The sequence below is a fragment of the Rhinopithecus bieti genome, unplaced genomic scaffold, assembly GCF_001698545.2.
Source record: "Rhinopithecus bieti isolate Rb0 unplaced genomic scaffold, ASM169854v2 scaffold_13262, whole genome shotgun sequence".
Taxonomy (NCBI): Eukaryota; Metazoa; Chordata; class Mammalia; order Primates; family Cercopithecidae; genus Rhinopithecus; species Rhinopithecus bieti.
In genome coordinates, this window is record NW_016808004.1 from 2,156,583 (window position 1) to 2,171,075 (window position 14,493).

The 14,493-nt window shown below is 41.1% G+C and overlaps 1 protein-coding gene across 3 annotated transcripts in view; it reads left to right on the forward strand.

The window, feature by feature from the left end:
- Positions 1 to 14,493, forward strand: part of SNX1 (sorting nexin 1) — a 44,125-nt gene that overhangs the window by 2,541 nt on the left and 27,091 nt on the right. The gene's annotated exons all lie outside the window — the stretch shown is intronic.

The following is a 14,493-nucleotide window of genomic DNA, read 5'->3' on the forward strand; positions in this document are numbered from 1 at the left end:
CTGCTTCGAAGATGAATAGCGTTATGTGGAGTAGCCTGGGGTGGTGACCCGCCCACCAATTCTTTCTTTAGCCCAGCATTTACTGATAATAACCAAAGTCCCTTTCTGGATCTTAGTTTACAAAAGTTATGTTGATTCATCTGATCTTCAGGAAAATAAGGCCAGAGGCTGGTGGAGAGAAGGCACTGCCAGATAAATCACTACATAGATCAGAAAGCTTTCTCCTTTTTAAATGAATGCGTTCAAGTGCCCAAGTACCTCACTGGGAGCAAATCTGAAATGTGAGGAGGAAATGGTGTTTCCCGTAATGTTACCAGTAGGAGGCCCTTGAGTGTAAGTTGTCGAGGTTCTTGGCATTTTGAACAAATAATTGGACAAAACGCACAAAATAACAAAGGAATGAAACACAAACGAAGCAGCGAAAGCAGGAATTTATTAAAGTGAGAAAGCACCCCACAGGGTGGGAGTGGCCCGGAGCAAGGGGCTCAAGAGCCCACTTACAAAGTTTTCTGGGTTTTAAGTGCTCCTTTTGTGGTTCCTATGGGTTACCCCTTATCTGGATGAAGGATTTGGTCTGTGGCTAATTAAAGGCCGAGGTGAATTGGCGTCCTGCACAGATGAACGATGGTCTCTGCTTGGCCTGTGGCCAGTCTAAGGCACTCTCCCTTTCCATCTGAGATGTGGAAGGGGAGGGTTGCAGGGATAGTAGCCTTTAATCCTTTGCCACTCGGGCATGGGGAGATGGGGTTTTTCCTTTTGGTTTAGCTTTAGGAAGTTGGCCTTAATTGGCCTTAGGTTCCCTGCCCCCAGACCCAGGGGTTCCTTTTGGGAATTCAGCTTTGGGAAGTCAGCACGAATTGGCCTTAGATTCTTTGCCCCAGACCTTGCTGTTTTCTCTTTCAGAAAGTTAACATAAATTGACCTCAGATTCCCTGCCCCCAAACCTTGGTGTTTTTCCTTGATTCAGCATGAATTGCCCTTAAGTTCCCTGCCTGCTGACCCTATTCTCCTGCCTCAATAATAAATATCCGGGTCTCTAATCAGAGTTAGATATTGGAAAAAAACTAATCTTTGTGATGTGGAAATCAGTAATCAGTTATTGGAACCAGTGGAGATGTTTTGGGCTGTTTGATGAGAATATTTACTGATACCACTTGGTATAGGTTGTTCCAGGCTGTAAAAGTCATTGCTGGGTCTGTGAATTTATCTATTTGGATGCTTCTTTTCTAGTACTCAGTGTGTAACCAACTAAATAAAACAGATACAAATTCGTTATGCAACATGTGGTCTGAAAAAGTTTGAGGCTTTCCTCATTTATGTCAGATTTTCCCTGTCCTGTATTCAGAAATTGAGTCCATAATCTCAGCTCATAAGGTGCTTGATAATTCCAATATAACAACTAAAACTGTCAAATGAAGTCTGTTATTCTGAGAAATAATAAATCTTTGTGACTGTCATAAAACAGGAGAAACTTTTGTTTGTTTTAGAGACATAGTCCCCTGTATTGCCCAGGCTTATCTTGAACTTCTGGGCTCAATGGATCCTCCCTTCCTCCTAAGTAGCTGGGATTGCATAATTCTTGCTGCTAATTTAGTCTTTCTGTATGTTATTTAAAATAAATATTTAGTCTGTTCCTTTAGTAATTCTCCTATAAGTCATGGAAGACAGCTACTGTTGGCAACTGCTGGAATGATGTACAGACTGAGAATGTGAAAACAGAAACTCTGACACTGAAAGTGATTGGTCATGTAGGCAAATGTTGATTTATTTTCCAAAAAGGAACCTGGAAGGGTGAGGAGTTACTTTCTAGAGTTACCTAAAGCAGTGGCCAAGTGCCGTGGCTCACACCTGTAATCCCAGCACTTTGGGAGGCCGAAGCAGGAGGATCACTTGAGGCCAGGAGTTTGAGACCAGCCTGGCCAACATGGCAAAACCTCATCTCTACTAAAAAAACAACAATTATCCGAGCATGGTGGCACGTGCCTGTAATCCCAGCTAGGGAGGCTGAGGCACAAGAATCACTTGAACCCGGGAGGCAGAGGTTGCAGTGGGCCGAGATTGTGCCACTGCGCTCTAGCCCAGGTGACAGAGCAAGACTCTGTCTCAAAAAAAACAAAAAAAAAAAAGAAATTTAAAAAATAAATATAAGAGGCTTCAGTTTGATTCATCTTACCATACTTTATGGAGTTATCAATATCTCTTTTTTGTAAGACTGTAAAAATCCTTTGCCTAATTTCCAGCTAAAAGGGAGGTAAGGAGGTCAGAATGACCTTGTTCTACTGCAGAAAGCATAATTATTTTTATTTAGGTATGACCTAGGAAAATTGAGTAGCTAAAGAAACTAAAATGCCACCTGTAGCCATTTTTCAAGCTGCCCATCCTGATGTTAATCTTCAGGATGCCAAGACCCCAAGATAACTCACTAGTTTAACTGTCTTTTTAAACAGCCATAAAGAACAAATTATAATCCAATAAATACTTTAGTTGTGAGCCAAAGAAGATAGAGGATTGTAGCACTTGTGGTATTTTAAAGAACAACATTGAAGAATAAAGTAAGAGTGTGGGCTTTGAAGTCTGTTTTAAATTTAGGCTCTACGGCAGGCTAGCTTATCCCTGGATATGGTACTTAATTACTCTCTGCAGTTTCCTCACCTGTAAAAAGTGAGTAATACTAGTATTTACCTCCACCACTATTGTGAAGATTAAATTAAAATGCCGTAAAGTGCTTAGAAGAGTTCCCTCTATAATAAACGTTTAAAGAGTGCTTACTTTTTGAGGGCATGAGCTGTATTTGTTGGTGAGCATTTTGTAAACTGGAATTACTCAAAAAAACCCCACAACATCTAATAGTGGATTAGAAAAGTTAACCTTAAAAATGGGTAACACAGTTGATCAAAGTCAAAACTATTATTAACCTGGCATGGTGGCGTAAGTCTGTAGTCCCACCTACTTGTGAGGCTGAGGTGGGAGGATCACTTGAGCCCAGGAGCTTGAAGCTCTAGTGATTCGGGATTGCACCACTGCACTCTAGCCTGGGCGAAAAAGTGAAGCCCCATCTCAAAACAACAACAAAACTAGTAATATTTATTTGATTAGCTAAAAGCCATCAAATAGACACTTAATGACTTCATTTTTCTGAGACGGAGTCTCATTCTTTTTGTTCAGGCTGAAGTGCAGTGGTGCAATGTTAGCTCACTGCAGCCTCTACCTCCTGGGTTTAAGCAGTTCTCCTGCCTCAGCCTCCTGAGTAGCTGGGATTACAGGCACGCACTACCATGCCTGGCCAATTTTTGTATTTTTAATAGAGACGGGGTTTTACCATGTTGGCCAGGCTGGTCAGGAACTCCTGACATTAAGGGATCTGCCCGCCTTGGCATCCCAAGTGCTGGGATTACAGGCATGAGCCACCATGCCCGGCCAACTTCAATAGCATTTTACTAATTTAAGTTAATCTTCATCTTTTATTTTGTTGCATGTTGGAGACAGAGAGGAGCATTGAAGAATTTTGAAGTTGAGGCATGTAAAGTTAAAACTAATTTATGGTATGCCCGTAATTTCCTGGGCATTGATACAACAACTGCTGCTGTTAATCATCCCATCTGCTCTTTTTTACAGCCCAAGAGGCTTTGTTAGTTCAGTAATTAAAATATGGTTTCATTATAATTGAAAGAGCAGCCTTAGACATGCATCTCAGAATCTATAAACCAGTTACTTCAATGGGAGAGACTTGACCAGGCGCGGTGGCTCATGCTTATAATCCCAGCATTTTGACAGGCTGAGGCAGGCAGATCACAAGGTCAGGAGTTCTAGACCAGCCTGGCCAACATGGTGAAACCCTGTTTCTACTAAAAACACAGAAATTAGCCTGGCATGGTGGCACGTACCTGTAATCCTAGCTGCTGGGGAGGCTGAGGCAAGAGAATCTCTTGGCTTGAACCTGGGAGTTGGAGCTTGCAGTGAGCCGAGATCATGCCAGGGCACTCCAGCCTGGGCAACAGAGCAAAACTCTAGCTCAAAAAAAAAAAAAAAAAAAAGAGAGAGAGACTCAAAAAAATTACTGAAATAAATTTGAAGTCATTGCTTTAAAACTACAAATAGTTTAGAGAGTTATATAAGTTATGTATTAGCATTTAGGCAGGAAAGGATATGGTCTTTTCAGAAACTACTCCTAAATCTGTGATCACTGTAATATCTTGCGAGAGGAGGCGAAAGCTTTTTATTTGTTGATAAATAAATACAAGGTTTCTGTCTGTCTCCCAGGCTAGAGGGCAGTGGTGCAATCATGGCTCACTGCAGCCTTTACCTCTTGGGCTAAGTGATCCTCTAACCTCAGCCTCCTGAGTAGCATGTGCCACCATGCCCAGCTAATTTTTCATTTATTTATTTTTTTGTAGAGATGGTGTCTCCCTATGTTGCCCAGACTGGTCTCTTAACTACTGGGCTCAAGTGATCCTCCCACCTTGGCCTCCCAAAGTGCTCGAATCATAGGCGTGAATCACCACGCTTGGCCCAAAAAAAATCTTTTTGAAAAAATTGAGGTAAAATTCACATAACAAAATTTACCCTCTTAATCATTTTTAAGTATATCGTTTAGTAGCGCTAAGTATATTCACATTATTGTGAAACAGAGATCCAGAACTTCCTCATTTTGCAAATTTGAAACTCCATACTTATTAACAGCTCCCACACTCCCTGGTAATCAATCACCATTCTGACTTTGTTTCTGTCAATTTGTATGTTTTCAATACCTCATATAAGTTGGAGTCAGACAGTATTTGTTTTGTGACTGGCTTATTTTACTTAGCACAGTGTCCTCAAGGTTCATCCGTGTTATAACATGTGACAAGATTTTCCTCTTTTTAAGGCTGAATAATATTGCATTGAATGTATATAGCACATTTTATTTTTCTGCCAGTGGACATTTGAGTTTGCTTCCTCCTCTTGGCGATTGTAAATAGTGCTGATGTCAATATGAGCGTGCAAACATCTCAAAATCCTGCTTTTCAATCTTTTGGATATATACCCAGAAGTGGGATTCCTGGATCTTGTGGTAGTTCTATTCTTAATTGTTTGAAGAACTTCCATACTGCTTTGCATGGTAGCTGCACCATTTTATGGTCCCACCTCAGCTCTTTTTTTTTTTTTTTTTTTTTTGAGACGGAGTCTTGCTTTGTCACCCAGGCTAGTTGCAGTGGCCGGATCTCCAGCTCACTGCAAGCTCCGCCTCCTGGGGTTCATGCCATTCTCTGCCTCAGCCTCCTGAGTAGCTGGGACTACAGCGCGCCTGCCACTCGCCGGCTTAGTTTTTTGTATTTTTTTTTAAAAGAAAAAAAATAGAGACGGGGTTCACACCCCACCGAGTGTCAGCCAGGATGGTCTCGATCTCCTGACCTTGTGATCCACCCGCCTCGGCCTCCCAAAGTGCTGGGATCACAGGCGTGAGCCACCATGCCCGGCCCACCTCAGCTTCTTAAAACCTGTTTAATTTTGTATCCTAATCAACCTCTGGTAACAGATACCAAATTATAGCTAGATAAGAAGAATGAGCTCTCTTGTTCTGCAGCACTGTAGAGTGAATGTGGTTAACTGTATTTATGGTATATTTTCAAAAAGCTGAAAGAGAGGATTTTGAATGTTTACAGCACGAAGAAATGATAAATGTTTGAGGTGCTAGATACACTCATTATCCTGATTTGATCATTGTACATCGTACGCATATATTGAAATATCACTCAGAATCCCATAAACATGTACAATTGTCAACTAAACATAAAAATAAAAAAAATTTTAAGAATGATGCTTGTTAAAGATTTTTTGTAGATATCACGTTTTTTAAAAAAGTTTCCTTCTAGGCCGGGCGCGGTGGCTCAAGCCTGTAATCCCAGCACTTTGGGAGGCTGAGACGGGCAGATCACGAGGTCAGGAGATCGAGACCATCCTGGCGAACACGGTGAAACCCCGTCTCTACTAAAAAAAATATAAAAAACTAGCCGGGCGAGGTGGTGGGCAGAGCTGAGATCCAGCCACTGCACTCCAGCCTGGGCGACAGAGCGAGACTCCGTCTCAAAAAAAAAAAAAAGAGTTTCCTTCTGTTGCTGTTTTGATAAGAATTATAAAATACCGAATTTTATTATTTTTTGACATCCCTTGGTCATGGGGTTTCTGTCTTCAATCTGTTATATCATGAGCTGCTTTACTGGAATGGACTCAACATGGTTATGGTATATTGTCTTTTTTGTATTTTTTATTGATATCTTTTTATTGTACATCTTTTTGGGATACACATGGTATTTTGATACCTGTATACAATGTGTAATGATCAAATCAAGGTATTTGGGATATTCATCACCTCAAGCATTTATCTTTTTGTTGAGAACATTAGAATTCTTCTCTTCTAGCTCTTGAAATATATGATAAATTATTGCTAACTATAATCTTCCTGCTATGCTATCAAATACTAGAACTTATTCCTTCTGTCTAACTGTATTTTTGTACCCATTAACCAACTTCTCCCCGTCCTGCCCTGCCTTCCCTTCTCAGCTTCTGGTACTCACCATTGTACCGTCTACCTCCATGAGGTCCATGGTTTTGGCTCCCACAGATGAGTGAGAACAGTTGACATTTGTCTTTTTGCGCCTGGCATCTTTCACTTAATGTAATGACCTCCAGTTCTATCCATTTTGCTGTAAATAACAGGAGTTCATTCTTTTTTATGCCTGAATAATAATCCATTTTGTATATATACCACATGTTCTGTTTTTTTTTTTTTGGCACAGGTTCTTACTCTGTCTCCTAGGCTGGAGTGCAGTGGCGCAATCATGGCCCACTTCATCCTTGACCTCCTGTGCTCCAGTGATCCTCCCACCATAGCCTCCCAAGTAGCTGGGGTTACAGGTGCATGCCACCATGCCCAGCTAATTTTTGTATTTTTTGTAGAGACGGGGTTTTGCCACATTGCCCAGGCTGGTCTCAAACTCCTGGGCTCAAGTGATGCACCCTCCTTGGCCTCCCAAAGTGTTGGGATTACGGGTGTGAGCCACCATGCCTAGCCTATACCACATATTCTTTATCCATTCATCCGTTCATGGACACTTAGGTTGATTCCATATCTTGACTGTTGTGAATAGTGTGCTGCAATAAACATGAACATGCAGAAGAAATATATATACTTTGATATATTTCCTTTCTTTTGGATACATACCTAGTAGTGGGGTTGCTGGATGCTATGGTGGTTCTATTTTTAGTTATTTTAGTAATCTCCATACTGTTTTCCATAATGGCTGTGCTACTTCACATTCCCACCCACAGTGTATGAGTGTTCCCCTTTCTCCATTTCCTTGCCAGCATTTGTTGTTTTTTGCACTTTTAATAATATATTGTCTTTTTTTATACATTGCTGGGTTTGGATTGCTGTTATATATTCTTTTACATCTATGCTCATAAGATAAACCTATAGTTTCTTTCACATGAAAATTGTATGGTTTGAGGAATTAAGATTATATGGTACTTTCTTTTTCTATTCTTTCAAGAATGTTGATATGATTGGAATGATCTGTTTCTTAAAAATTGGTGGTACTTACCTGTAAAACTGTTCGGGCTTGATATTTTTCTTTATGCTTTATGGAAAGATTGTTAACTATAAACAGTTTATTTCTTTTTGAGTGTTTACAGGATGACTTCTTTAGATCTGGACAGAGTTTGGTAGTTTTATTAAAAGCCATAAGGAAATTGATGGTTCAGCTTTCTCTGTTCTGTGAAACATGCATGGTGGTTGTTCCCAAATATGTAACACATCCTCATTAAGTTTCTTGATATTAGCCCTTCTCTGGTCTTAATCAGACTTCTGAAAGTGAATCTGTATAACAGTGTCTTTAAACAAAGGTGTATCACTTAGTTTGTTTCCTTACTAGTTTAGTCATTTACAGCTAATATTAGTAAAAGTCTAGTGTGTAGTGTTTTCTACAGGGATATTGCCTCAAACACTTGTTTTTGGAGTTAACATTACATCAAGTGGTCAGATCTGGTCAAATGATCAGAAGTTGAAATTCTACCTTATGGTAAATATATTCTTGAAAAAAGTAATAGGTATATGCAAAGACTCATTTTAGTGCTCAGCTCAAATAGTAAAGTTTTACTTTTCATAAGTTTAGATTTTCCAGAAGTACATAAACTCATTAATTTCTTGATCATTTTATTGTACTAGCAGTTAACTTAGCTTTCAGAATTATGGAGGAAAAGCTAATAAAAGTAATTATAAAACACTACTTTTGGAATAAAGGGAGAAGACTTTTAAAGATGGCTAATAAGCCAGGCGCTGTGGCTCATGTCTGTGATCCCAGCACTCTGGGAGGCCGAGGCAGGTGGATCACCTGAGGTCGGGAGTTCAAGACCAGCCTGGCCAACATAGTGAAACCCCGTGTCTACTAAAAATACAAAAATTAGCTAGGCGTGACGACACACGTCTGTAATCCCAGCTACTTGGAAGGCTGAGACAGGAGAATCCCTTGAACCCGGGAGGCAGAGGTTGTAGTGAGCCAAGATTGTGCCACTGTACTCCAACCTGGGCGACAGAGCAAGACTCGGTCTTAAAAAAAAAAAAAGGCTAATAACCTGACTTAAAATTTATTTAAACTTAGGGTTTGGTGCCAGGCGCGGTGACTTATGCCTGTAATCCCAGCACTTTGGGAGGCCAAGGTGGCTGGATCACCTGAGGTCAGGAGTTTGAGACCAGCCTGGCCAACATGGCGAAATCCTGTCTCTACTAAAAATACAAAAATTAGCCGGGCGTGGTTGTGTGTGCCTGTAATCCCAGCTACTCAGGAGGCTGAGGCAGGAGAATCATTTGAACCCAGGAAGCAGAGGTTGCACCACTGCACTCCAGCCTAGGGGATACAGCGAGACTTTGTCTCAAAAAAAAAAAAATTAAGGTTTGGGGCTTATGAGAGAAACAGTAAAGGTTGCAGTCAGACTTCCAGTTTCTGTAAGGGGTTGCCAAGCCTTCGTTTACTTAGGTGGTAAGGCCACTCTGACAACTTAGTCATTTGCAGTTCATTAGGTTGGACTGGAGAAAAGAAAAAAAAAGTAATCTGATATCTCTTCCTTGGTCCTCAAGCTTCTCAGCACTCTTAAGTAACTTTTGACATAAATAAATCATGAGTAGTTGATAGTTACTAGAGCAAGTAGCCATAAGTATCTCATCTCCAGGAAAAGCTGTTGCTCAACTTTTTCTGGCTTATTCTTGTCCTTCGTCACATGGACAGCTGGGGCTTCATTCTGCTTTCAGAGCAGATTTGAACTGGGTTTGCTTTTTCAATTTAGAAGGTAATCCATCCATTAGTGCTGTGACTCTTCTGCAGTTTTCTGGGCCCTTCTAAGTTTTGTTAGGTTGAGACCCAAAAAGTTTAGTTGGGAAATTAAACCAGAGAATTCAGTAGAATGTGAGGCTAAATTTGGGGGCTCATGAGGTCTCTAATGGCCTTGCTTATGGTTTTCCTTAACTAGCTCAGTGGTCAGCTTCATGCTATTTTCCCCATCCTTCCAGCTGTCCCTTTTCCATTTTCATTAGTCCCTCTACTCTGTATCTCAGAAGTTCTTTACCTTTTTTGTGCTGTGGGCCAATTGGCAGGCTAGTAAAGCCTGTGGACACATCCCCAGAATAATGTTTTTAAATGTATAAAATAAAATATATTAAATTATGAAGGAAACCAATTATATTGAAATACAATTTTAATACATTAAAACAATTTTACATTAATAATGTACTTAAATAGAGATGAGCATAAATGAGATTTTGAGATCTGTAAAAACCATACTGTCATATAAAAATACCTAACATCAGTTACAGTCTCAGGTACTGCTATTACTATTATGATTTGTTGACTATGATTATTGGAAATGCCAAATTTCAGTTCAAGGTTAATGAAAATGAAATTATAATAATTTTATTCCCATCCAAGTTCATAGATTACCCCCTGAAGTATGTGGCTAATGGACCCCAAGATAACCCCTGGTTTAACTCTTTAAGCTATGGAGTTAAACTAATTTGTAGAGTTAGATACACCCTATTCTGAAGTCCAGTGGATATTGAATGTCCATTCTCCCAAGCACAAATACTTGTAGTGCATCTGTGCCAGTTTTGAAACATGGTGGGAGAGGAGTCACTGTCTGCTGTAGGCTGAATAATGCTCCCCGTCCTTTTCCCAAAGAAGTCCACATCTTTTTTTTTTTTTTTCGAGACGGAGTCTTGCCCTGTCGCCCAGGCAGGAGTGCAGTGGCGCGATCTTGGATCACTGCAACCTCCGCCTCCCGGGTTCAAGCGATTCTCCTGCCCCAGCCTCCCGAGTAGCTGGGATTACAGGTGCACGCCACCATGCTCAGCTAATTTTTGCATTTTTAGTAGAGATGGGATTTCACCATGTTGGTCAGGCTGGTCTCGAGCTTCTAACTTCCTGATCCACCCGCCTCGGCCTCCCAAAGTGCTGGGATTACAGGCATGAGCCACTGCACCTGGCTGAAGTCCACATCTTAATCCTGGAACCAGTGAGTATGTTAGGTTATGTAGCAAGCGGGAGTTAAGGTTGAAGATGGAATTAAGATTGCTAATCAGCTGACCTTAAGATATGGAAGTTACCCTGGATTATCTGGGCGGGACCGTGTAATCACAAGGATCGTTAAAAATGTAAGACAGGCTATGAAAGATGATATGGAAGAGATACAAAGAGATGCAATGTTGCTGGCTTTGAAGATGGAAGAAGTGGTCCGTGAGCCAAAGAACCCTAGAAGCCAGAAAGGGCAAGGAAACAAGATTGTTTCCTAGAACCGCCAGATAGGAACACAGCCCTACTGACACCTTGATTTTTTTTTTTTTTTTTTTTTTTGAGACCGAGTCTCACTCTGTCGCCCAGGCTGGAGTGCAGTGGCCGGATCTCAGCTCACTGCAAGCTCCGCCTCCCGGGTTTACGCCATTCTCCTGCCTCAGCCCCCTTCCCCCCGCCCCTCCCAGTAGCTGGGACTACAGGCACCTGCCACCACGCCCGGCTACTTTTTTGTATTTTTTTTAGTAGAGACGGGGTTTCACCGGGTTAGCCAGGATGGTCTCAATCTCCTGACCTCGTGATCCGCCCGTCTCGGCCTTCCAAAGTGCTGGGATTACAGGCTTGAGCCACCGCGCCCGGCGACACCTTGATTTTGACTCATCAAAACCCACTGGACTTTTTCAGAACTGTAAGATAATTTGCATTTTTTAAACTGTTAAATTTGTGATAATTTGTTGCAGCAGCAATAAAAACTAATAGGCTGTCCCGCCTCACTCATTTCTTCCTAGAAGTAAAGTTGGCAAAACCAACAGTATTTCATGGTAAGTTCTTCCAGGGTAATTTTTAAAGACTCCATGGCTGCTCCCTTATGATCTGGGTTTAGCTCCTGGGGTAGACTTACTCCTAATTGTTCTTGTCTTGTTACATTAGTGTGATCACACAAACTCCTTCACTCTATCTTGCCTTACTATAAAGTATACTAATTTTCCCTCCAAAAATGAGTTACCTCATCCTCCAAGAGCCATGTTACCTTACCATTTAATTTGGATTTGACCTCTCAATACAGTTGAGTTTTAACAGTACCTCCCCTTTTGAGATCCTTTGACTGTAATGTAAGGGTTCTGTGTGAGCAGAGAGCAGTTAAGCAACATGAGGAAGAATCCAACTGGACAACTTAAAGGGAAGTTGCCCAGAATCACAGCAGTACTTCAAATTCTGAATGGCTTCGTCAGCTCTGAGGGGCAACAAGCCCGTATCTGTCCTCTGAGCTAAGAAAATGGTGCTAGTGGCCTAGAATGGCTTGAGGCTGGTACTTGTGGAGAAATACCTGCTCTTAACAAAAGTGCTCTCTCTTTCTGGCATACCTTTCTAGTACCTCTCTGCCAAGACCACACCACTACACAATTTTAAAAAAGAAAAGAAAAATGCACACCTAACTAAGTAATGCCAACTTAGCATAGAAAAATAGGTGAAGAACATCAAGGCAAGTCACAGGTTCAAATGACCAGCAAAATGAGTGGAAAGAAATTTTCACTACTCAACCTAGTGAAGATTTTTTTTTTTTTTTTTTTTTTGAGACAGAGTCTCACTCTGTCATCCAGGCTGGAGTGCAGTGGCTCGATAGCTCACTGCAACCTCCGCCTCCTGGATTCAAGCAATTCTCCCTGCCTCACCCTCCCAAGTAGCTGGGATTATAGGCACCTGCCACCACACCCAGCTAATTTTTGTATTTTTAGTAGAGACAGGGTTTCACCATGTTGACCAGGCTGGTCTCAAACTCTTGACCTCAGGTTATGTGGGCACCTCTGCCTCCCAAAGGTTATTTGCTCACCTTTGTTTCCCAGAGTGCTGGGATTACAGGTGTGAGCCACTGTGCCCGGCGCAAAGATTTTTTAAAAGAATGCTTAGTGTTGCTGTGGATGCCACACTCATACACACTTCTGGGGAATGTAAATTGTTGGTCTTTCTGAAAGGGAGCGTAGCAGAACCTTTGAAACTTTTATGTCTGACAATTCTACTTGAGACTCTATCCCAAGAAAATAATCAGATGTGGATTTATATATAGGATGGGTCTTACAGTAGTATTTGGTGGAACCTGGAAACTGTCCAGCCTTAGGGGAAGATTATGTCGTATATCCATATAATGGAGAGTTAAATAACTAAAAGTGGGATTTTTGTACACTTTTTAATGACATGAGAAAATGCTCAGGTAGTAGAGGGGAAAAAACAGGATACAGAGTTTTACATAGGTAGAAGATTAATTTTGTAAGAGAACTACAGACAAAAGATTAGGATAGTAAGTATGGTCATGTCTATCTTTAGCTCTCTTAGAACTCAGCCATGTGTGATTTTTGGGGTGGAGTCCCAGAGGATATCTGAGAGCAGTTTTCTGTTCTCACAGGTAGTTGTTATCTAGCTTTCTAAGGGAACATAAGTCTGTTTTAATTACAGTTTGGGTTTGTTTTGTTTTTGAGACAGGGTCTTGCTCTGTCACCCAGACTGGAGTGCAGTGGTGTGATCATGGCTCACTGCAACCTTGACTTCCTGGGCTCAAGTGATCCTCCCACCTTAGCCTCCAGAGTAGCTGGGACTACAGGTGTACACCGTCAGGCTAGGCTACTTTTTAAAAAATTTTTTTCTAGGGACAGGGCCTCACTGTGTTGCTGAAGCTGGTCTCCAACTCCTGGGCTCAAGCAATCCTCCCACCTTGGCCTCCCAAAGTGGTAGGTTTATAGGTGTGAGCCACCACATGTGGCCACAGTTTGGGCTTTTGAAAAGGGTTAGGTGAAGGTAGAGAAGTATTAGTACTCTAGTTTTCACTGCAGTATCCCATTCCTGTGGGTCTGTCTCTTGAGGAAAAGATAGAGTACTGTTCTAACACTGCTCCAGAAAATATTCTTAGTCATTAACCTTCCAGGTTAAATGGTGGATCAGAAATGGAAAGTTGGCTTTATTCATATTCATATCACAGGAATGGGTCCTTCTAGGCATTTTTTAAATGGCTATATTCTAACCTATGCCTTTTCTGTTGTTTTAGTCTCCTCATGAGCTACTAGTAAATTACATTTGTATACATGTATCCTTAATGTATACTGGATTTTAATCTCTCATAGATCTCCATTTGGAGATGACTGGTGTCAGTGGGAAGTGAACGAAATCAGGTGGCTTCATATGAGATCTATGTACTGTACAAGAGTGTAGGAAGGAAGTAGTTGTGGAAGAAGGTGGGTGGTGATTGGTGATGTGGAAGCAAAAGGGAAATGCTGCTTTTGTATTTATCCTGTCTGTCTTTCTGCAGTGATTTTTTAGTTTTGTTTTTAAGATTGTTAAAGCAGCTAGAGGACAGGACCACTGTCTCTAACAGACTTGGAATTCACATTTAAGCTTATACAACTAAGTGTTCATGAAACTTCATTAGCAGGGAATAGTTCCAGTAGAAGGATTGTTTGCTCATATAAGTCTAAATATTGGTATGTTTCTTTTCTTTTTCCTTTTTTTTTTTCTCAAAAAAAGATTTTTTAAGACTAGTCAAGTGCAGTAGTGAGAAGTGGGGAAATAACAAACAAGGGTTTCGATCTGTAACTGTTAACAGTTAATTGAGATAATTCACTAGCTTCAGACCAGCTAACAGTTTCTTTTCTGAAAGGTGTCCCCAATATTTAGATGAAGCTATTTGCAAATTTAGAGTACCCAAATAGATCTGTCTTTTCACTTTGTTCTGTTGGGTCAGAAAAGGTCTGTCTCCAAGGAACAAATTCCCTCAGATTTGTTAAGGAAATGTTTCATAAAAGGTTCCTTAAGCCAGGTCTTTTAACTGATTTGCCCTTAGGGTCTGACTTCAAAACCCTGCAGTACCATGCCATGGCTTTTGAAGCCAGATTCTCAACTTTCAGTTCATATTCTGCACAATCCAGCTTTGTTCACTGGGTACCGGTTTGGGGACCCACTCCACCCTTGT